The following is a 24380-nucleotide window of genomic DNA, read 5'->3' as shown; positions in this document are numbered from 1 at the left end:
TTAGGTGTTAAATGTTAAAAAGCTTTCCCAGGTTGTTTGAAAATCTGTCACCATAAGGACAATGGGTTTCAACTTGGTTGAGATACAAAAAGGTCACACTTTCAGACAACAGCATTGTCAACAGCTCCAGCAGCAAAAGAGAACAGTATGTAGGATCAAGGAATGGGTGGAGAGCATATGTTTAACATACATGGAAAAGTTCAGAACTTCTTGAGACAGACAGACTTGAGAATTATGGGTCATGCAGCTTTAGCTTCCCCACTCCCATTAGCATCTCTCACCCTTCAAGCCAACTTACGTTGCTCTCTTTGCTGTAGTTCAACACTTGGCAACATAATGAAGAATAGCAGAACAGCCAAGATTGCAACCAGAATCAGTATCCAGATAGAATTCCATGGAAACAGTTTATCTGAAATAGGGAGTCACAAATTTTACCACTTAGGAAACTTGAACCCACCCAAACTAGGAATGATGGTTCATCCAAAGCATGTTTCTGCTTAATACCTGTCACCTTCAAATGTAAACCAAGGCCAATTTGGGAAATTAATTATAATTGTGCATGTGAAAAATGGGATAGGATCTGGAGTAGGGAAGAGCTGAATGTGAGTTAGTTTGAAGATGGAGCAAAGGTGAGTGAAGGCTGCTCTCCCATGTTTTCTGTTTGTTTGTTTGTGACAGAATCTTGCTATATCATTAAGGGTGGATTGCAGTGTCGTAATCACTGCTCACTGCATCCTCAACCTCCCTGGTTCAAATGATCCTCTCACATCAGCCTCCTGAGTATCTGAGACCACAGGCACATGCCATCATGCCCGACTAATTTTTTATTTTTTAATTTTTCATAGAGACAAGGTCTTGCTATGTTGCCTAGGCTGGTTTCAAACTCCTGAGCTCAAGGCATCCTGGCCGCTAGGCCTTTCAAAGTGCTGTGATTACAGGCATGAGCCATTATACCTGGCCTCTTCCATGTTTTTTGACATTCAGTGAATACAGACAAGGTCTCCCTGAGATGTCTCTATTCCCAGGACTGTAACTCATGCTCAAAGTTTGTGCTAATTATAATTCTGTTAAATCATCATTTTTAAAAGTGCATATACTTTTAAAAAGCATTTTTCACTAAAGTTGTAAATAAATCAGCAGGGCTTCCCCCAGCCCTGCCTTTTTCTTTGTTTGTTTTATTCATATATATATCCTACTATGAACTTGGGGGAAGGAAGGTATGTAGTTTAGTTCTCCTTTATCCCCTGTAACTGTTTGTATTGCTGTTTCTGACACAACCATAATATGAAGCTTTCTTTTTCTGGAAAATCAAATGAGAAAATAAACGCAAAAATGTTTGAATGTAGTAAATTGCTAAAATTGTTAGGGGAGTCATTCCTGTAAGTGATAATGTCCCTTTCAGCATGTGACTCTAACAATTTCATGGAATACACAAACACTAACACATTCGTATTTCCTTGACAGTTTATAAGACACTTACTAGGGTGTATTTCTGCTATTCAGGTATCAATGATTTATTGCATTCCTGCTATGTGCTGCGCAATGTTTGAAGCAGTTGGAGTGTATTAGTGTATGAAACTGACAAAGATTTGTATCTTCATGTTTCAGACAGGGAAACAGATAAGTGAAAATAAACATAATAAATAGGTTGTATGGTGGGCTAAATGGTGAAAATAACATGGAAGAAAGAAAAATTAAGGAAAGTAAGGAGAGAGGGAATCAAGTAATTTGGGGGCAGGTGGCATTTTTTTCAAGCTGGTTTGTCAAGGTACTCTTCATTAGGGAGGTTGAGTTGAGAAGAGACTGGAAGGACATACGGGAAGTTAGAGCATTCTAGGAAGAGGGACCAACTAGAGCTAAGCCTCCAAGGTAGGAGCATGTCTTGCAGGTTTAGGAACAGCAAGGAAGTCTGTGTGACTAGAGTAGAGTGCACAAAGGAGGGTGTTAGGATATGAGGTCAGATAGGTAATGGGGGCAGAGATAATGCAGGATATTGAAGGGCATTTTACTCTGAAAAACAATGGGGAAAAATTGCAGGGTCTTGAACAGAGGGTTCCTATTTATATGTTGAGAATGTACCATAGTGGACAAGAATAAAAATAAGAGGATATTTAGGATGCTATTGCCAAAGTTGAGACCATGGGTGATACTGTCTCAGACTTGGATAGCAGTAGTAAGTTGGTGACAAGTGATGAGATGCTGAATATATTTTAAAGGTAGAGCTAACACTATTTCTTGATGTGTTGCAGAATATGAGAGAAAAATCGGTGTCAATGATGAATTCAATTATTTTGTTTTGAGAAACTGAACATATAAAGTATGATTGGAAAGACATTAATTAAGCAAATTTGGAGGTAATCAGGAGTTTACTTTATGATGTGTTCGGTTCAGGATATTTATTAGACTTCTATGTTGAGAGGTTGAGTTTGAAGATGAAAACCGAGTTTGGAGAGAGGACAGGGCAGGAGATACTATTGGAGGAGCCATAGTCACACTGATGATATCTGAAGTCTTGAGACAGAGTGAACTCACAACAGAGGAAAGGCTCAAAAAACTACATCCTGGGAAACAGAAAACCAAATACTTCATGTTCTCACATATGAGTGGGAGCTAAATTATGAGAACACATGGACACATAAAGGGGAACAACACACACTGGGGCCTTTTGGAGGGTGGAGGGTGGGAAGAGGCAAAGAATCAGGAAAAATAACTAATGGGTACTAGGTTTAATACTTGGGTGACAATCTGTACAACAAACCCCCATGGCATAAGTTTACCTATATAACAAACAAACAAACAGACAAACCTGCACATGTGTTTAAAATAAATAAACTTAAAATGAAAGTTAACATAAAAGTTAAAATAAAAGTTAAAAATCTAAAAAATAAAGCAAAACAAAAACTATGTCCTGGGAATCTGAATAGCAAGAAGGCAGAGTGAAAAGAAAAAGACTATCACAAAAAGAATAAGAAAGAAAACAAGCAAGAAGACAATGAATAAAACCAAGAGAAAGTAATGTCTTGGAAACCAAGTGAAGAAAGTATGTATATGATTTTTTTTCTTTAATTTACAAATTTTATGTCAATGGCCATCATTTGAAGAACAAACACTCAGATCGCACCTGATAAGACAATGCTTGTCCTTTCCTCTTGACCAGTTACAGGGTTTTGAAGGTAGCAAGTGATGTTGCCATGGGAGCTATCTCTAAGGAGAAGGCTCATCTTCATGTTGAACAATTTGTTTCTATCCTGGGAATGGGATTTTGATGCAGGCGGAATGATCTCTCCTCTGCTGTCTCTCCATTCCATTTGAGGCTATGGGAACCAACCTTCTGAATTACACTCCACTAAAAGAACTTTGCTATTCGGAGGATGAATAAGAATTTGTATTTCTAAACTTGTAGCTGGTTGGAAAACAAAAAGGGAGAAACTATTTTTAGAGGAAGACAAGGAACACAGAAGAGATGAGGGAAAAGCCTTCCTGCCCTCTTTAATCCCTGTGTCCTTAGATGTTGATAGCTAAGCTGTGAGGCTGATTGTTATGACAAGCCATTCAAAAAGGAAAAGGGATAAGCCATACTGAAGTGTTATGATAATCATATTAACAACATAGTCCAAAGTAAGTGAGGTAAGGAAATGCCTGTTTTCTACATTTATTCATTCACTCAAAATATGGGCTATTTACTAAATTTAAGTAGCTTGGCTAGGTCCTTGGATTATGATAAACAAAAAAATCAAGATCTCAGTCTTCATAGAATTTATGGCTTAATGTTTTTTTCTTTTATCTTCACCATTGGCCACTTCTGAGCCACCATAACAAATTACAAATCTGTATTTTGCATACAATAGGTATTTTTACATGCAATATGTTTTACAAAAAAAAGGAAATACATTACTGTTTTCAAAATATGGTGCATATCACTTTAGAGAAAATAAAGAAGTCTTTGAAAAATTTCAGGATATTACCTAGAACATAAGTCTTGCCTAATATGTGGGCAAAGAAAGAATGAACAGAGATTTAAAGTGTGACTCTAAAGCAGCTCTGTCTAATAAAATTTTCTGCAATTATGGAAATATTCTATATGTGTGCCCTCTAATGCAGTAGCTGCTGGCCACATGAGACAACTAAGCACCTGAAATGTGGCCATTGAGACTGAAAAACTGAATGCTTAATTTTATTTAATTTTCATATGAATTTAAATGGCCACATGTGGCTAATATGTATCATATTGGATAGCTCAGCTGTAGACTATAGAGTTGAGTGTCATATAATATCCAGTAAAGATGTTAAGCCTCAGTGCCCTGGATCCCTCCACATGTGTCCTCACATTTGTGAAGACCTTAGCTTGCTTCAAGCTCTCCATCTCCCCTCCATTTCTTTGCCATTCAGAATACTTCAAGGGTGAGTATTCACCTTTCATTCAGAATACTTCAAGGGTGATTGGCTTAAATGCTACATATTTGCAAATAACACCTATATAGTATATAGACTGTAGAATTTTGAAGATAGTAGGTGAAGGCTTTCTGAAATACATTTAGAAAAGTGAATCTGTAACTAAGTAGTCAGTAATTTGATTCAGGGAGAAATGAGAATAAAAATTATCATTAAAGAGTCTATTGTAAAGATTCAGGTACTTTTAAAAGTCAAGTTTTACTAAAGTGTTGCCAGAAATAATTAGAAGGATTGTAAGAAATTCTAAAAGGATTCTGTTAATTTTTTAGCAATCTAGCAATATATGTAGATGTAAAAAAGCAGACAGTATTTACTGATAGTTTTGATGTCTGAACAGATATAATTCTCATTCTTGATCCTCCACTCTTTCCCAATCAAACTCTAAACTCATAAATTTGACCTTGTTAACCAGATCATATAATATAAAAATAGAAATAGTGAGAATTTTCCTAATACTCAGCCTCATACAGGTTGAGAATCTTGGATGCATAGAAAACTCACAGGGATCCATCCTTACCTGTGACCTTCGCTTCTGTGATGGCCTCTTCATAGACATCTCCGTCTTTGAAGAAGCAGTGGCACTGCCCGTCATCATCAGCACTGACATTAAGGATCCTGAGGGTCACTTTACCTTCTCCAATGGCTTCTTTCAGGAGCTCTGTCCGCTCCACGTACTTGGAGATAGTTTCTCCATACAGGTCTTTACCATCCTTATACAGGTAAACAGGTCGTGTGTAGTGACTCCAGAACCAGCGTATTTCCATGTGTTCTGCGCTTTGTGGTGGAGACAGCTGGCAACTGAGCTCAACTTTTCCACCCAGTGGAGCCAAGATTGGCCTCTATAAGCTATTCACTATGAATTGTTCTGTGAAGGGAGACAGCAACCAAAGGGTGAGAAGTGGACCAAGACAAAATTTTTATTTGAATTATTATATCACAATCACCCATAGACACACACACACACACACACACACACACACTTTATTGAGAGTACATTCTACATTCTTTTGTTTTCTCTTTTCCTTCAAAACACCTTTACTTTGCACTTTGCTTGAATGGAAATTCATCAAATTATTTACTTTAAGAAATATGTGGAGGCCGAGGTAGGTGGATCATCTGAAGTCAGGGGTTCAAGACTGGCCTGACCAATATGGTGAAACTCTGTCTCTACTAAAAATACAAAAAAAAATTAGCCGGGCATGGTGGTGTGCGCCTGTAATCCCAGCTACTTGGGAGGCTTAGACAGGAGAATCACTTGAACCCAGGAGGCGGAGGTTGCAGTGAGCTGAGATCACACCACTGCACTCCAGCCTGGGAGACAGAGCGAGACTCCATCTGAAAACAAAAAACAAAAAAAAAAAAAGAAAGAAATATAAAAAATGGTTTCCATTGTTGCTGTATGGTTTCATTTCTGTTAAAATAAAGAAAAAGTACTACTACCAGTATAACAATTGCCCCTCTTCATTCTTTTTTTTCACCCTAGTTAAAACAAATTATTATTATTATACTTTAAGTTCTAGGATACATGTGTAGAATGTGCAGGTTTGTTACATAGGTATACACGTGCCATGGTGGTTTGCTGCACCCATCAACCCATCATCTACATTAGGTATTTCTCCTAATGCTATCCCTCCCCTATCCCCCCACCACCTGACAGGCCCTGGTGTGAGATGTTCCCCTCCCTGTGTCCACGTGTCCTCATTGTTCAACTCTCACTTATGAGTGAGAACATGCAGTGTTTGGTTTCTGTTCCTGTGTTAGTTTGCTGAGAATGGTGGTTTCCAGCTTCATCCATGTCCCTGCAAAGGACATGAACACATCTTTTTTTATGGCTGCATAGTATTCCATGGTGTTTATGAGCCACATTTTCTTTAACCAGTCTATCATTGATGAGCATTTGACTTGGTTCCAAGTCTTTGCTAATGTGAACAGTGCTGCAATAAACACATGTGTGCATGTGTCTTTGTAGTAGAATGATTTATAATCCTTTTGGTATATACCCAGTAAATGCATTCCTATTTCTCCACAACCTCACCAGCATCTGTTGTTTTCTGATTTTTTAATGATCACCATTCTTACTGGCATAAGATGGTATCTCATTGTGGTTTTGATTTGCATTTCTCTAATGACCAGTGATAATGAGCTTTTTTTCATATGTGTGTTGGCCACATAAATGTCTTCTTCTGAGAAATGTCTGTTCATATCTTTTCCCCACTTTTTGATGGGGTTGTTTGTTCTTTTGTAAATTTGTTTAAGTTCCTTGTAGATTCTGGATATTAGCCCTTTGTCAGATGAGCGGGTTGCGAAAATGTTCTCCCATTCTGTAGATTGCCCGTTCACTCTGATGGTAGTTTCTTTTGCTGTGCAGAAGCTCTTTAGTTTAATTAGATCCCATTTGTCAATTTTGGCTTTTGTTTCCATTGCTTTTGGTGTTTTAGTCATGAAGTCTTTGCCCGTGCCTATGTCCTGAATGGTATTGCCTAGGTTTTCTTCTGAGGTTTTCATGGTTTTAGGTCTTACATTTAAGTTTTTAATTCATCTTGAGTTAATTTTTGTGTAAAGTGTAAGGAACGGGTCCAGTTTCAGTTTTCTGTATATGGCTAGCCAGTTTTCCCAACATCATTTATTAAATAGGGAATCCTTTCCCTATTGCATGTTGTTGTCAGGTTTGCCAAAGATCAGATGGTTGTAGATGTGTGGGGTTATTTCTGAGGCCTGTGTTCTGTTCCATTGGTCAATATATCTGTTTGGTTACCAGTACCATGATGTTTGGGTTACTGTAGCCTTGTAGTATAGTTTAAAGTCAGGTTGAATGATGCCTCCAGGTTTGTTCTTTTTGCTTAGGATTGCCTTGGCTATATAGGCTCTTTTTTGGTTCCATATGAAATTTAAAGTAGTTTTTCCTAATTCTGTGCGGAAAGTCAATGGTAGCCTGATGGGGTTAGCATTCAATCTATAAATTACTTTAAGTAGTATGGCCATTTTCACAATATTGATTCTTCCTATCCATGAGCATGGAATGTTTTTCCATTTGTTTTTGTCCTCTCTTAATTCCTTGAGCAGTGGTTTGTAGTTCTTCTTGAAGAGGCCCTTCACATCCCTTGTAAGTTGTATTTCTAGGTATTTGATTCTCTTTGTAGCAATTGTCAATGGGAGTTCACTCATTATTTGGCTCTCTGTTTGTCTATTATTCGTGTATGGGAATCCTTGTAATTTTTGCACATTGATTTTGCATCCTGAGACATTGCTGAAGTTACTTATCAGCTTAAGGAGTTTTTGGGCTGAGACCATGGGGTTTTCTAAATATACAATCATGTCATTGGCAAACAGAGACAATTTGAATTCCTCTCTTCCTATGTGAGCATGCTTTATTTCTTTCTGTTGCCTGATTGCCCTGGTCAGAACTTCAATACTATGTTGAATAGGAGTGGTGAGAGAGGGCATCCTCGTCTTGTGCCGATTTTCTATGGGAATGCTTCCAGCTTTTGCCCATTCAGAATGATGTTGGCTGTGGGTTTGTCATAAATAGCTCTTATTATTTTGAGATACATTCCATCAATACCTAGTTTATTGAGAGTTTTTAGCATGAAGGAATGTTGAATTTTATTGAAGGCCTTTTCTGCATCTATTGAGATAATCATGTCGTTTTTGTCATTGGTTTTGTTTATGTGATGGATTAGGTTTATTGATTTGTATATGTTGAACCAGCCTTGCTTCTCAGGGATGGAGCCAACTTCGTCGTGGTGGATAAGCTTTTTGATGTGCTGCTGGATTCATTTTGCCAGTATTTTATTGAGAATTTTCACATTGATGTTCATCAGGGATATTGGCCTGAAATTTTCTTTTTTTTTTTAATTGTGTCTTTGCCAGGTTTTGGAATCAGGATGACGCTGCCCTCATAAAATTAGTCAGGGAGGAGTCCCTCTTTTTCTATTGTTTGAAATAATTTCAGAAGGAATGCTACCAGCTCCTTTTTGTACTTCTGGTAGAATTTGGCTGTGAATCCCTCTGGTCCTGGGCTTTTGTTGGTAGGTTATGAATTACTGCCTCAATTTCAGAACTTGTTATTGGTCTATTCAGGGATTCGACTTCTTCCTGGTTTAGTCTAAGGAGGGTGTATGTGTCCAGAAATTTATCCATTTCTTCTAGATTTTCTAGTTTATTTGCATAGAGGTGTTTATAGTATTCTCTGACGGTAGTTTGTATTTCTGTGGGATCAGTGGTGATAACCACTTTATCATTTTTTGTTGTGTCTATTTGATTCTTCTCTTTTTTCTTCATTAGTCTGGCTAGCCATTTATCTCTTTTGTTAATTTTTTTCAAAAAACTAGCTTCTGGATTCATTGATTTTTGGAAGGGTTTTTTGTGTCTTCTTCACTTCTGCCCTGATCTTAGTTATTTATTTTCTTCTGCTTGCTTTTGAATTTGTTTGCTATTGCTTCTCTAGTTCTTTTAATTGTGATGTTAGGGTATCTTTCCCACTTTCTCCTGTGGGCATTTAGTGCTATAAATTTCCCTCTAAACACTGCTTTAGTTGTGTCCCAGAGATTCTGGTACATTATGTCTTTGTACTCATCAGTTTCAAAGAACTTACTTATTTCTGCCTTAATTTTGTTATTTATCCAGTAGTCATTCAGGAGCAGATTGTTCAGTTTCCATGTAGTTGTGCAGTTTTCAGTGAGTTTCTTTATCCTGAGTTCTAATTTGATTGCACTGTGGTCTGACAGATTGTTTGTTATCATTTCCATTCTTTTGCTTTTGCTGAGGAGTGCTTTACCTCCAATTATGTGGTCGATTTTAGAATAAATGTGATGTGGTGTTGAGAAGAATGTATATTCTGTTAATTTGGGGTGGAGAGTTCTGTAGATGTCTGTTAGGTCCACTTTGTCCAGAGCTGAGTTCAAGACCTGAATATCTTGTTAATTTTATGTCTCGTTGATATGTCTAATATTGACAGTGGGGTGTTAAAGTCTCCCATTATCATTAAGTCAAAGTCTACATCTCTTTGTAGTTCTCTAAGAACTTGCTTTATGAATCTGGGTGCTCCTGTTTTGGGTGCATATATATTTAGGATATTTGGCTTTTCTTGTTGCATTGATCCCTTTACCATTATGTAATGCCCTTCTTTGTCTTTTTTGATCTTTGTTGGTTTAAACTCTGTTTTATCAGAGACTAAGATTACGACCCCTGCATTTTTTGCTTTCCATTTGCTTGGTAAATATTCCTCCATCCCTTTATTTTGAGCCTATGTGTGTCTTTGCACATGAGATGGGATGGGTCTCCTGAATACAGCACACTGAAGGTCTTGACTCTTTATCCAATTTTCCAGTCTGTGTCTTTTAACTGGGGCATTTAGCCCATTTACATTTAAGGTTAATATTGTTATGTGTGAATTTGATCCTGTCATTATGATGCTAACTGGTTATTTTGCCCATTAGTTGATGCAGTTTCTTCATAGTGTTGATGGTCTTTACAATTTGGTATGTTTTTGCAGTGGCTGGTACCAGTTTTTCCTTTCTATATTTAGTGCTTCCTTCAGGAGTTCTTGTAAGGCAGGCCTGGTGGTGACAAAATCTCTCAGCATTTGCTTGTCTGTAAGGGATTTTATTTCTCATTCACTTACGAAGCTTAGTTTGGCTGGATATGAAACTGGATATGAAATTCTGGGTTGAAGATTCTTTTCTTTAAGAATGTTGAATATTGGCCCACACTCTCTTCTAGCTTGTAGGGTTTCTGCATGGACATCCACTATTGGTCTGATGGGCTTCCCTTTGTGGATAACCCGACCTTTCTCTCTGGCTGCATTTAACATTTTTTCCTTCATTTCAACCTTGGTGAATCTGACAATTATGTGTCTTGGGTTGTTCTTCTCGAGGAGTATCTTTGTGGTGTTCTCTGTATTTCCTGAATTTGAATGTTGGCCTGTCTTGCTAGGTTGGGATAATATCCTGAAGAGTGTTTTCCAACTTGGTTCCATTTTCCCCTTCACTTTCAGGTACACCAATCAAACATAGGTTTGTTCTTTTCACATAGTCCCATACTTCTTGGCAGCTTCATTCATTCCTTTTCATCCTTTTGTCTCTAATCTTGTCTTCATGCTTTATTTCATTAAGTTGATCTTCAGTCTCTGATATAATTTCTTCCTCTTGATCGATTCAGCTATTGATACTTGTGTATGCTTCACAAAATTCTCGTGCTGTGTTTTTCAGCTCCATTAAGTCATTTCTGTTCTTCTCTAAACTGGCTATTCTATTTAGCAATTCCTTTAACCTTTTTTAAAGGTTGTTAGCTTCCTTGCATTGGGTTGGAACATGCTCCATTAGCTCGGAGGAGTTTGTTATTAAGAGGTTTTCTGGTTTGTGGAATTTTCAGCCTTTTTGCCCTGTTTTTTCCTTATCTTCGTGGATTTATCTACCTTTGGTTTTGATATTGCTGACTTTCAGTTGGGGTTTTGGTGTGGACATCCTTTTTGTTGATGCTGATGCTATTCTTTCTGTTTGTTAGTTTTCCTTCTAACAGTCAGGCCCCTCTGCTGCAGGTCTGCTGGAGTTTGCTGTCGGTCCACTCCAGACCCTGTTTGCCTGGGTATCACCAGTGGAAGCTACAGAACAGCCAAGATTGCTGCCCTTTCCTTCCTCTGGAAGCTTTGTCTCAGATGGGCACCCACCAGATGCCAGCCAGAGCTCTCCCATATGAGGTGTCTGTCAACCCCTTCTGGGAGGTGTCTCCCCATCAGGAGGAACAGGGGTCAGGTACCCACTTGAGGAGGCAATCTGTCCCTTAGCAGAGCTCAAGTGCTGTGCTTGGAGATCCACTTCTCTCCTCAGAGCCAGCAGTCAGGAATGTTTAAGTCTGCTGAAGCTGTGCCCACAGCCAACCTTCCCCCAGGTTCTCTGTTCCAGGGAGATGAGAGTTTTATCTATAAGCCCCTGACTGGGGCTGCTGCCTTTCTTTCAGAGATGTCCTGCCCAGAGAGGAAGAATCTAGAGAGACAGTCTGGCTACAGTGGCTTTGCGGAGCTGCGGTGGGCTCTGCCTGGTTTGAAATTTCAGGCGGCTTTGTTTACACTGTGAGGGGTAAACCGTCTACTCAAGCCTCAGTAATGGTGGATGCCCTTCTCTGCACCAAGCTCAAGCATTCCAGGATGACTTCCAACTGCTGTGCTGGCAGCAAGAATTTCAAGCCAGTGGATCTTAGCTTGCTGGGCTCCATGGAAATGGGATCTGCTGAGCTAGACCACTTGGCTCCCTGGCGTCAGCCCCATTTCCAGCCAAGTGAATGGTTCTCTCTCCCTGGCATTCCAGGCGCCACTGGGGTATGAACAAAAACTCCTGCAGCTAGCTTGGTGTCTGCCCAAATAGCCGCCCAGTTTTGTGCTTGAAACCCAGGGCTCTGGTGGCGTAGGCACCTGAGGGAATCTCCTGGTCTATGGGTTGTGAAGACCATGGTAAAAGCGTAGTATCTCGGCTGGAAAGCACTGCTGCTCATGGCACAGTCCCTCGTGGCTTCCCTTGGCTAGGGGAGGGAGTTCCCCAACCCCTTGCACTTCCCGGGTGAGGTGATGCCCCACCCTGCTTCAGCTTGCCCTCAGTGCACCCTCTGTCTAACCAGTCTCAATGACATGAGCTGGGTACCTCAGTTGGAAATGCAGAAATCACCCATCTTCTGCAATGATTTTGCTGGGAGGTGCAGACGAGCTGTTCCTATTCAGTCATCTTGCCAGCCACACATGCCCATCTTCATTCCATTATTTCATTTACTCTAAACATACTTTCAGGCAGTTCTTAAAATTTACTCCATTTTAACTATAATGAATCCATGTATGAATGCATTTGTCTTTTTCTGGCTCTTTCATAGTGCTTCTTGAATTGGATGATTCTTGTCTTTTTTAAATTCTGGAAAATTCTCACACATTCTATGTTTAGTTTGACCTCCTTATTCTTCACAGTCTGCTATTATGGAAGTACTATGCTTAACACGTCGCGTCTCTCTATTTTCTTGGATGTTACCAACAAGATGTCTTAAACTACCACCACCTGCCCCTACAAATGTACACAGGTTAGGATGTTTCATTTATCATTTTCTGTTTGTGATACAACTTGGCTGTAACAGATGTTCTTTCAGTGTTGAGGCTCAGAAACTCTCAAAGTTGATATTTAGTCCCTGACTACAATAAGATGTGGGAAGAGGGGACATTTCAAACTCTCCATGTTGGTCCCTTGCCCCACTCATTGAGGAAAGTGAAATCGATTTTGCAAAATTAAGACTGAGTCAGTGAAAGAGACCTAACGTAACTGCCTCCATCTTGCTTCTAACACCCAAACTGTCCTTGTTCATTCCTGGGCGTAGGCTGAGCTAACTTTGGGAGAAACTTATTTATAGTTTATAGTTTAAAACTAAGATGATAACAGCCCTTTCCCAAAGCAGGCCTCCTTCTTGCCTGGGGACTAGATTGCCTCTGTAGGACTAACATTAGCCACAAGATTAGGAATTATGGCTAAAGGGCATTGCAGCTTGAGGCTACAAGATTCTTACCCTCCCTAAACTGCTCCTAAGATCAGTGCTTGAGATATTTTGCAGACTCTGCAAATTTTAGTGCTTTAATCAATTAAACTCCAATGATCTATTTAAAATATTGATTATTTTGAATGTGTTTTAAATGCATATGTAACAGCAAAATATCACATATAGAGTGATTATAAGCTAATTGTCATATTTACCTTTATGTCTATTCTAAAATAATAATAATAATGCAAGGTAAAATTATTTCATTGTTATTCTATACTAGTTTTTATATCTAACTAGATATATAATTTGATATATTCTTAAGGTTGTATAATACATATTTTATCACATTTTCCAGTTTACAACAATCTTAGAGAAAATAAAGAAAAAGAAAGAAAAAAATTTGAAAGGCATAATGGAAAATATCGAACATTTTATGTTAAAATCAACAATACAGCACACATAACTTGATGTAACCATTTGAGATCCTGAAAATAAAAATATCTTTAAAGTACTTCAAAAAAGAAAATATGCTTATAAACTTTAAATAGAAAAACTATATTATAAAAAACACTGAGCAGAGATTATTTCTACAAGATATTAAATTAATTATATAAATACTACATTTTTTTAAAAGTTCTATAATTGGCCCATGAGAAGAGAGTTCGATGGGACAGAGTTTGGAAATGTAAATCCTTAGGGGAATTTGGTTTATGATAAAAATAACATCTGGGATATCTGAAGAAAGATGGATTACTTAATAAATAAAAAAAAAACTAGGTATTTTTTGAAAAAAATAATGTCAGATTTTAATCTCAATTATATAAGAAATCATTTTGCATGGGTTAGTTTCAAAATTTAAAAAAAATGAAAGAGTCATTGTTATAATCTTGAAATGTGGTCTGGAAAACTCTTACTAAGCAAACGTAGGACTTGGACACTGTGAAAAGAAGAAACTGTTGAATTGCACAACATAAAAATAAGTCACTAAATTGAATTTCAAACTGGTCAAGAATGTATAGAAAAGGTATAACAGATCAAACACTAATTCATTATATTCAAATTTTGGTTCATTAAAATTAAAAATGTCTGCTCTGCAAAAGCTTTTGTTAAGAGAAGAAAAAGACAAGCCACAGACTAAAAAAAAATTGCAAAAGATAGCTGATGAAGGATTCTATGCAGAATATACAAATTAACAGTGTAAAAACAAACCACACAATTAAAAATAGACAAAATATCTGAACAGTTTATTAAAGAAGATAGATGACAAATAAAGATGTTAAAATGCTCAAAATCATATTTCATTTAGGAATTGCAAATTCAAACAATGAGATACTACCCTAAACCTATTATAAGAATGGCTGAAATCAAAAATACAAACAAGGACGTGAAGAACAGGAACTCTCATTCATTGCTGGTGGGAGTGCAAAATGGTATAGGAACTTTGGAAGGCAGTTTGACATTCTTGCAAAGCTGAATATAAGCTTACTATATAATCTAGAAATTGTGCTTCTAAGTATAACCCAAATTAGTTGAAAACTACATTCACACAAAAACTTGATACAAATGCTTAAAGAGTCTTTTCTAATACTTGTTAAAATTGGAAGCAGTCAGGATGTGCTTCAGTAAGTGAATGAATAAACAAACTATGATAAGTCCATACAATGAACTATTACTCAGTGATAGAAAGAAATGAGTTATGAAGCCATTAAAAGACATGTAGGAAGATTAAATACATATTATTAAGTGAAATAAGTCAGTTTGAAAAGAGCACAGACTGTATGAATCCAACCGTATGAAATTCTTTTTTTTTTTTTTTTTTTTTTTCAGGTAGAAAAGTTTGCTGAATTTATTTAGTAGTTTAAATCCCAGTAATCTGACAGTCAACAGACTGAACTCAAGCCTGGGGTCAGGAAGCTCAGCCTCTCATCCCAGCAGAGTCTGTCTTTGTTTTTGTTTTTGTTTTTATTATTATTATACTTTAAGTTTTAGGGTACATGTGCACAATGTGCAGTTTAGTTACATATGTATACATGTGCCATGCTGGTGTGCTGCACCCATTAACTCATCATTTAGCATTAGGTATATCTCCTAATGCTATCCCTCCCCCCTCCCCCCACCCCACAAGAGTCCCCAGAGTGTGATGTTCCCCTTCCTGTGTCCATGTGTTCTCATTGTTCAATTCCCATCTATGAGTGAGAATATGCGGTGTTTGCTTTTTTGTTCTTGAGATAGTTTGCTGAGAATGATGATTTCCAATTTCATCCATGTCCCTACAAAGGACATGAACTCATCATATTTTATGGCTGCATAGTATTCCATAGTGTATATGTGCCACATTTTCTTAATCCAGTCTATCATTGTTGGACATTTGGGTTGGTTCCAAGTCTTTGCTATTGTGAATAGTGCCGCAATAAACATACATGTTCATGTGTCTTTATAGCAGCATGATTTATAGTCCTTTGGGTATATACCCAGTAATGGGATGGCTGGGTCAAATGGTATTTCTAGTTCTAGATCCCTGAGGAATCGCCACGCTGACTTTCACAATGGTTGAACTAGTTTACAGTCCCACCAACAGTGTAAAAGTGTTCCTATTTCTCCACATCCTCTCCAGCACCTGTTGTTTCCTGACTTTTTAATGATTGCCATTCTAACTGGTGTGAGATGGTATCTCATTGTGGTTTTGATTTGCATTTCTCTGATGGCCAGTGATGATGAGCATTTTTTCATGTGTCTTTTGGCTGCATAAATGTCTTCTTTTGAGAAGTGTTTGTTCATATCCTTTGCCCACTTTTTGATGGGGTTGTTTGTTTTTTTCTTGTAAATTTGTTTGAGTTCATTGTAGATTCTGGATATTAGCCCTTTGTCAGATGTGTAGGTTGCAAAAATTTTCTCCCATTTTGTAGGTTGCCTGTTCACTCTGTTGGTAGTTTCTTTTGCTGTGCAGAAGCTCTTTAGTTTAATGAGATCCCATTTGTCAATTTTGGCTTTTGTTGCCATTGCTTTTGGTGTTTCAGACACGAAGTCCTTGCCCATGCCTATGTCCTGAATGGTAATGCCTAGGTTTTCTTCTAGGGTTTTTATGGTTTTCGGTCTAACATTTAAGTCTTTAATCCATCTTGAATTAATTTTTGTATAAGGTGTAAGGAAGGGATCCAGTTTCAGCTTTCTACATATGGCTAGCCAGTTTTCCCAGCACCATTTATTAAATAGGGAATCCTTTCCTCATTGCTTGTTTTTCTCAAGTTTGTCAAAGATCAGATAGTTGTAGATATGCAGCGTTATTTCTGAGGGCTCTGTTCTGTTCCATTGATCTATGTCTCTGTTTTGGTACCAGTACCATGCTGTTTTGGTTTCTGTAGCCTTGTAGTATAGTTTGAAGTCAGGTAGCGTGATGCCTCCAGCTTTGTTCTTTTGGCTTAGGATTGACTTGGCAATGTGGGCTCTTTTTTGGTTCCATATGAACTTGAAAGTAGTTTTTTCCAATTCTGTGAAGAAAGTCATTGGTAGCTTGATGGGGATGGCATTGAATCTATAAATTACCTTGGGCAGTATGGCCATTTTTCACGATATTGATTCTTCCTACTCATGAGCATGGAATGTTCTTCCATTTGTTTGTATCCTCTTTTATTTCATTGAGCAGTGGTTTATAGTTCTCCTTGAAGAGGTCCTTCACGTCCCTTGTAAGTTGGATTCCTAAGTATTTTATTCTCTTTGAAGCAATTGTGAATGGGAGTTCACTCATGCTTTGGCTCTCTGTTTGTCTGTTATTGGTGTATAAGAATGCTTGTGATTTTTGTACATTGATTTTGTATCCTGAGACTTTGCTGAAGTTGCTTATCAGCTTAAGTAGATTTTGGGCTGAGACAATGGGGTTTTCTAGATATACAATCATGTCGTCTGTAAACAGGGACAATTTGATTTCCTCTTTTTCTAATTGAATACCCTTTATTTCCTTCTCCTGCCTAAATGTCCTGGCCAGAACTTCCAACACTATGTTGAATAGGAGTGGTGAGAGAGGGCATCCCTGTCTTGTACCAGTTTTCAAAGGGAATGCTTCCAGTTTTTGTCCATTCAGTATGATATTGGCTGTGGGTTTGTCATAGATAGCTCTTATTATTTTGAGATACGTCCCATCAATACCTAATTTATTGAGAGTTTTTAGCATGAAGGGTTGTTGAATTTCCAACCATATGAAATTCTGAGTCAGACCTATAGAGACAGTAAAAAGAGCAGTAATTGGCCAGGCCTTAGGGGAAGGGAGGGATGAACAGGTGAAGCACAGGACATTTTTATGATGGTGAAATTATATCCTATGATACTATAACAGTGGATACATAGCATAATACATTTATATAATGAATTTGAGAATTTCAGAGGCTTATCAAGGAAAAAGATAAGACCACAGGTGGCAGTAGCACACAAAGCTTCTATTTGGACACTACTTGGACAGGGTTGCAAAAAGAACAGTCCTCACAGCATAAGGCCTTATAGAAGCACAGGGGACCACCATCCAGAATGCAGGAGGACAAAGGAGCTCCCAAAGATGGGAAGGGAGATGCTGCATGTCTAGATAACATCACTTCACAGCATGGTAGGAAGCTGCTGGGTCAGAGGGCTCTGAAGGGCAGCAGCCTGCAGTTTATATAACTACAAGATTTTTCTTATCTACGGCTGGCAGATGTTGGGTGCAGTTTCCCAAGCTGTACAAAGCAGGAAGACATAAAATGGCAAAAAAAAATCTGCCTGTTGGAGATATATTTACAACAACTGGATGAGAAAACATTTCAGTTTGGCATTGTGGGCTTTTGAGCTAATGAGTCTCAGCCTGATTTAAGAAGTAAGCAGCAAAGGGCCAATATGCAAAGGCTATCTCTGGCTCATTTATATAACAATTTGTTAAATCCTAGAGAAAGGTACACACAGAGTGTCTAATGTAAACTTGGACTTTAGTTAATAATAATCTATCAATATTTGTTCATTAATTTCAATAAATGTACCACACAAATGCAAGAGGTTAACAAAAGGGGAAACTCTGTGGAAGGGGGGCAGGTAGGGAAGAGGGAGTGGGGCTATGTGGGAACTTTGTATACCTTCTGCACATTTTTTCTGTAAACCTAAAACTTCTATAGAAAATAAAGTCTATAAAAATGTTAAAAGTCAATGAGGAGAAAAAGGAGGGCAAAATAAATGGAAACTTGCGGGAAATTTTGTAATTCACAAAATAAAATCAAAAGTCAAAAACCAAACAATTCTGCACATCCAAAATATAACTAACAAGTCTATTGAATTATAAACTGGTCAGAAACACATGCAGCAGTTATAACAGATCAAAAAGAGATTTGTGCAAGTTTAATGCAAACAAAATGTGGAGTAAGGCCAGCAAGTAGGCAGTTTAGAGAAAATGAATACAATTTTTTGAGAGGAAAGAAGGCTACCCTAACTCAATAAACAAGTAAGATATTAAAATATTATCACTGTGAGTTTCTATTTTTCATCTGTAAGTATGGAAAATATAAAATACCCTGAAACCTGTAACACCCACCTGACAAACTCACATATGCTGTTGGTGGACATGTACATTGGTAACTATTTCAGAATAATATTTTTAATATCATAATAAAAACAGCACATAGCCTTTGACAAAATAGTTCTATTCATAGAAATATTTCCTACATTCTTACTCATAGATATGCTCAAAATATATGTACAAGGGTGTTTGTGGCAGCTTTTGTTTTATTAGCCAAAGACTGAACACTACCCAACTATGCATCGGTAAGATTTGTACCATGCAACAAGTAGCTTTTGCCAGAAATTTTAAATTTTGTGTGCCACTTATTGGTTCAGGATTTTAATGTATATGTCTCTAAATAAACTATATTTATGTCTGCTTTGCATTAATCCTCTTCCACTGCAAATTTTCATCACCTATCAAGGTCCCACCAGCCTATTGTGTCTTTGCTTATCTTACTCTACAGAGAACTCACATGGGTTCCAATATGGACCACAATTTGGACAGCTTCTTCATTGTATAAGATATAAGTAAATCATGTCACCTCAATACAAATATTGAGTTCGTAAGGGCAAATATTAGGTCTTCTTCATTTTTTTTTTCTCCCTGGAACCCAATACATGATAAAGACTTGCTGATTAGAAGTAATTTTTCCTAACCATAAGACAGTTCTTATAGTACATATCCTCATTACATAACTATGTATTAAACCTAAGGAACAATGCTCAAGAGTTTGTCCCTTTTGTTTGGTCCTTGCTTTTTCTGGCACACTTCATATTGCCAAGGCCCGTAAGGGTAAGAGAGAGTCATACCTGAACTTGATGTTGTCATCTGGAGGAGATTCATAACAACAAAGTATCTGGATAAAGATAGCCCTGTAGTTTCCATTATACCTGTGATAAGAAATTAGGCAGGTTCAGTGAGAACAGGATTAATATGTCACAGAAATCACATATCTCCACATCTTCCTGCAGTAATTAACTCTCAAATAGAGTTACCAGATAAAACATAGAACCCCCAGTTAGATTTGAATTTCAGATCGGCAGTGCAAGTTTTTTGGTATAAATATTTCTTGTGCATCATATAATTTTTATTTTCTAAATCTGGTAACTCTACTTTTAAGATGTTCAATATAATGACCAAGTCCAGCCAGCGGCTTCTTTCTCATTAAAGGATTTCTTCCTCCCAGGCTAGATGTCATTTGTCTTCCGGTGTTGTAAATTTCATCAGGTGAACCTGCTTCTCCAGAGAAAGTGGCAGCAGATCTAGGGAGTAGGTCCTGTTCTCCAAAACCTTAGTAGCCTAAGCATCTGCCACATTTAGTTTCATTTAGGTTCAAAGAAAAATTTAAAGACACATTTAGATCTATTATTCTTATGGAATGAATAAGTAACCACTTTATAAGAGAATATGACTTTCTTTTCTTTAGTTATGGCAATCCCTCAGAATTTCCTGCTTCTGAAGAACTCACAATTAGAGACAGATGAATGAGCCTACTATGGCCATGGAGAACAAAGGGTAAAATACAATTGCATATTTTAGTCTAATGTGAAGGTTTTTCATCAGTTCTATAATGTTTTGGCTTTTGTTTCAGCAGACAGATGTGATGGTTATCTATTCATCCCTCAACAAAAAAAGGTTTGCTAGATTCTAGGGTCATAGACAAGTGAACAGACACTTGGATATTAACAATAATGTAAAAATGCCATCTTATGTACATGGGCAGTTCTTGCAACCTTGGAGAGCAATTCACTCTGCAGCATCATGGCAGGGAGAAGATCCACAAAGTGAAGACTTTACTAGTGAGGTGGTGTCAACATTTTGAAGAATGAGGTGGTTATCTCATAGAATATAAAGGGAATGGGGACATACACCAGATTCAATATGCAGAAACCCTACTGAGCAAGGGAAATTGAGGAATATATTTGTCTAGCAAGATTAAGGAATGAGGCAGAGAGCACACTGTGAAGGGCTTCATATGCTAGGGTAATGAATTTAAGCTTTATCCTCTAGGATAGGAACTACTAAGAGGCTAAGAGGTAGTAAGCATAGTGATTAAAAGCGAGGTCCTAAAATGGTACTGCTAAGTAGAAATCCTGTTTTTACTATTTAGTTGTATGAACTTAGGCAAGTTACTATAAAAACACTCTGTGACTCTGTTTATTCAGCTGTAAGTAAGGAATAATAATTTTTCCTCATTACATTTATTGTTGGAATTGATGGAATTATTATATATAAAGTGGTCATAATGGTGCCTAATAGGTACTATACTATAATGTATAAGTACTACAAGAAAATTAAGAATGATAAAGTATTAGTTCACTCATCATTTTTAGTATATTGAATTTTATTGTTTAAAAGGGATAAAAAGCAGGGGCTTTGGAACCAGATTCAAATCTCGACTCATAATTTTCATTAAAACAAAAAAGTCCTTGTTGTCCTCAAGTTTTAGTTACTGCTTCCTGCTCCTGCTCCCTCAAGCCCAGGCCTGGTCACAACCCTTTTATTTTAGCTCCAGGGTATTGCAATAGGATTTCTCTACACCTTGTTCGCACATTTGTAAATGATCTTTTATTTGAATGCCCCAAAATTTGAGCATTTCAACTTTTTTTTTTTATTAGAACCATGACTGATGCAGGAACTGGTACTTAAATTGCCTCCCAGAAAGAAACCCTCCAAATATGATTCTGAAATTGGGTTGCTTATGTAGTCGAGGAGGGCACAGCTAATATATGGATGCAATTTGCCAATATTTGAGGCACAAAGATTAACCGCAAGTGAGGAGTAAGGTGCAGAGAAGAAAACAAAATGACTTGGTTGCTATGGCAAAAAGTAGCAATTGTAAAGACTGTGCAGTCCTCTACCTTCTTCAGACTACCCTGGAAGACGGACTTAAGGAAAAGGGGAAATTTAAAGTTCTAAATAGACAACTGAGCACATGTTTGAAAAACCCAGAGGTCTCCATTTCAGCTCTGAAGGAGTCCCTCATCTTCTCCCTAGCCAAAAGACATGCAGTAGAGGACTTTTAGTTTTCAGGAACCTAATAGGTTAGATGGGCACATCTATAATTAAAGGGACACTCATTTACCTTGAAGGGACAGATACTCTGTTATTGGATCTGATGTCCCTGCCAGCAGCACTTCTTAATGCACAACAACTCATATACATACAGAATGCCTTTTCATTCCGTGATATCCCATACAACAGCAGTCCCCAACCTTTTTGATACCAAGGACAGATTTCGTGGGAAACAGTTTTTCCATGGACTGGGGGAAGGGAGGATTAGTTTGGTGATGTATCAAGTGCCTTAAATCTATTGGGCAGTTTATTTCTACTATTATAACATTGTAATATGTAATGAAATAATTATGCAACTCACCATAATGTAGAATCAGTGGGAGGCCTGTCCTGGTTTTCCTGCAACTAGATGGTCCCATCTGGGCGTGACAGTGGGAGACTGACAGATCATCAGGCATAAGGAGCATGCAACTTAGATCCCTCACATGCACAGTTTACAATAGGTTTCACACTCCTATATTAATCTAATGCCGCTGCTGATCTGACAGGAGACGGAGCTCAGGAGGTAATGTGAGCACTGGGGATGACCTATAAATACAGATGGAGCTTCGCTTGCTGGCCCTGCACTCACTTCCTGCTGTTGGCCTGATTTCTAACAGGCCATGGAGCAGTAACAGTCTGTGGCCCAGGGGTGGGGACCCCTGCTATACAACATTGTCTCTCACAAACAGAATCATTTTACAGCAAATGAAGCACAGCAATGGGCTTAACACCATGACATTCTCTAGTCTCACCACATTCCCACAACCCAGATACAGCTGACTTCATAAAGCCTCTAATAGGCTCAGGTAGGACATGTGGGATATGCCTTAAACTAGTGGCTAAATACAGGACTGTCAAGTCCCTGGAAATGTGGAGTGGAGTTCCCCCTAGAAGGCACAAAGAAGAGAGAGGAATAAAAATGAAGACCATCAATGAAGCAAGGACTGTGTCCCTAAATCTTACTAAATCTACTCACCCACTTGAGCCAGGTGATCCAAATCAGTTCTCTGTTGTCCCTACAGAATGAGTCTCAACTGAGTCACATGAATTTCGACAGTGCTTCAGCAGTTTTCTTGTAGCTAGGGCAGGATGTGCCAGAGTGAGATGGGGATCAGGGAAACTGCCTAGCAAAGCCCTTTCCTCTGCTGTCAAACTCAGGGAATCTGATTCTGCCAGCCTGATTCTTATGTTCCAGTCCAAGGGAAATTCCCAGGGGACTGGCTGCTTCAACCTGTGGGTAGAACTCTTTGTTCAGCTTCAGTGATCACAGCTGGCAGTATGAAAGTACTAACATGACACGCCTCACTCTGAAGGAAAGCAAGATGTAACCTGATGTACATATTTCATGTAATTGGTGCTGAACAAAATGGCTGCGATGAGTTTATTTTGAATGCTGTACCTGTACCTAGAAAGGAAAGGAGGGAAGCTGTGGAAGCACAAATAAAAGGCACTAAATTCAGATTAAGCATTCAAGGAAGGTTTAGGAAGCTGATAATGGCTGAGAGGAGTCTTGAAATAAAATTACCCGCTAAGCCCAGTTAAGAAAGGGATCAGAGTAGTCTTTCCAGGCTAAGGAAGCAATACTTTGAAAGATACAGGAGAAGATGGGCAACTCAGAAATTTTCAAGCAGTTTACTGTGGCTGGAATGGGAGTTCGGATGGGAGGGAAGGATGAGAGGTGAGCTGAAGAGAGGAACAAAAGTAAAATTATGAAGAGTGTAATTTCAATAAATATATATATATTATTTCTTAAGTCTCATATATGAAAGTAACTATAGATAATATAGGTTATATAAATGCATAAGTACATATAACATATAGGTACATATATAAGTACATGTATAACATGTACAGGTATACATGTGTAAAATATGTATACAATGTACACAAGTACATGTACATATTTATAAATGATTACACATGTTTATGTATGTTTACATATATGTTCATATGCATGAGTTTATATGTACACAAGTATATATATTCATACAGCACACGTGTACGTGTAAATGGTGATCCATGTATGTATGTACAGTCATCCTTTGGTATGCTCAAATGATTCGTTCCAGGATCCACGAGGATAACAAAATTCGAGGACACTCAAGTTAATGTTTGCACAGAACCTGCATACATCCTCCTATGTATGTTAAATCATCTCTAGATTACTTGTAATAGCTAAATTGATATAAAATACTATGTAAATACTTGCTATGCTTTATTATTTTTTATTTGTATTATTTTTGTTGTTAGTTTCTTTTTTTTGTATTTCTTTAAGTTTTATTTTAGGTTCAGTGACATATGTGCAGGTTTGTTATATACATAAACTGCATGTCATGATGTATCTCAACCTTAACCTGACATTTTAAACAAAATTTAATATGAGATGGAAATTTAAATGTAAAAATTAAAATATAATGTATAAACCATAGAAGATTATGAAAACGTGGTAGGCAAAAATTGGGGCAAGATACAAAAAGCAGTAACTATTAAAAAAAGATTCAAATTTCATCAAAATTAAAGACTTCTTATTAAAAGCACCATTAAGAATATAATAAGGCAAGATAGACCATGGAAATATGTGGGCATCTTAGATATCCAACAAAGGGCTTATATCCAGAATATATAAAGAACTCCTACACCTCAATATTGATTTTGAAAACAACCCAATTTTAAAAGGGCAAAAGACGTAGACACTTTAAGAAAGAAAATAGAGCCAATAAGTACAATAAAAGTGCTCAACACACTCACTATTAGAGAAATACAAGGTAAAACTATAATGAGATTTCACTTTAGAACCACTAAAATAGCTGAAATTTAAAAACTGACAACACTAAATGTTGGCAAGGAT

At 37.6% G+C, this 24380-nt stretch overlaps 1 pseudogene; it reads right to left on the bottom strand.

Moving 5' to 3' along the window:
• LOC129044728 (putative selection and upkeep of intraepithelial T-cells protein 1 homolog) overlaps positions 1-22644 on the bottom strand; it is a 73740-nt pseudogene extending 51096 nt beyond the window's left edge.
• Positions 22645-24380: the final 1736 nt, after the last annotated feature.

Source organism: Pongo pygmaeus, chromosome 1, assembly GCF_028885625.2.
Source record: "Pongo pygmaeus isolate AG05252 chromosome 1, NHGRI_mPonPyg2-v2.0_pri, whole genome shotgun sequence".
In the NCBI taxonomy this organism is placed as follows: Eukaryota; Metazoa; Chordata; class Mammalia; order Primates; family Hominidae; genus Pongo; species Pongo pygmaeus.
The sequence above is the reverse complement of the archived record's forward strand: the minus strand, read 5'-3'. Positions and strand labels throughout refer to the sequence as shown.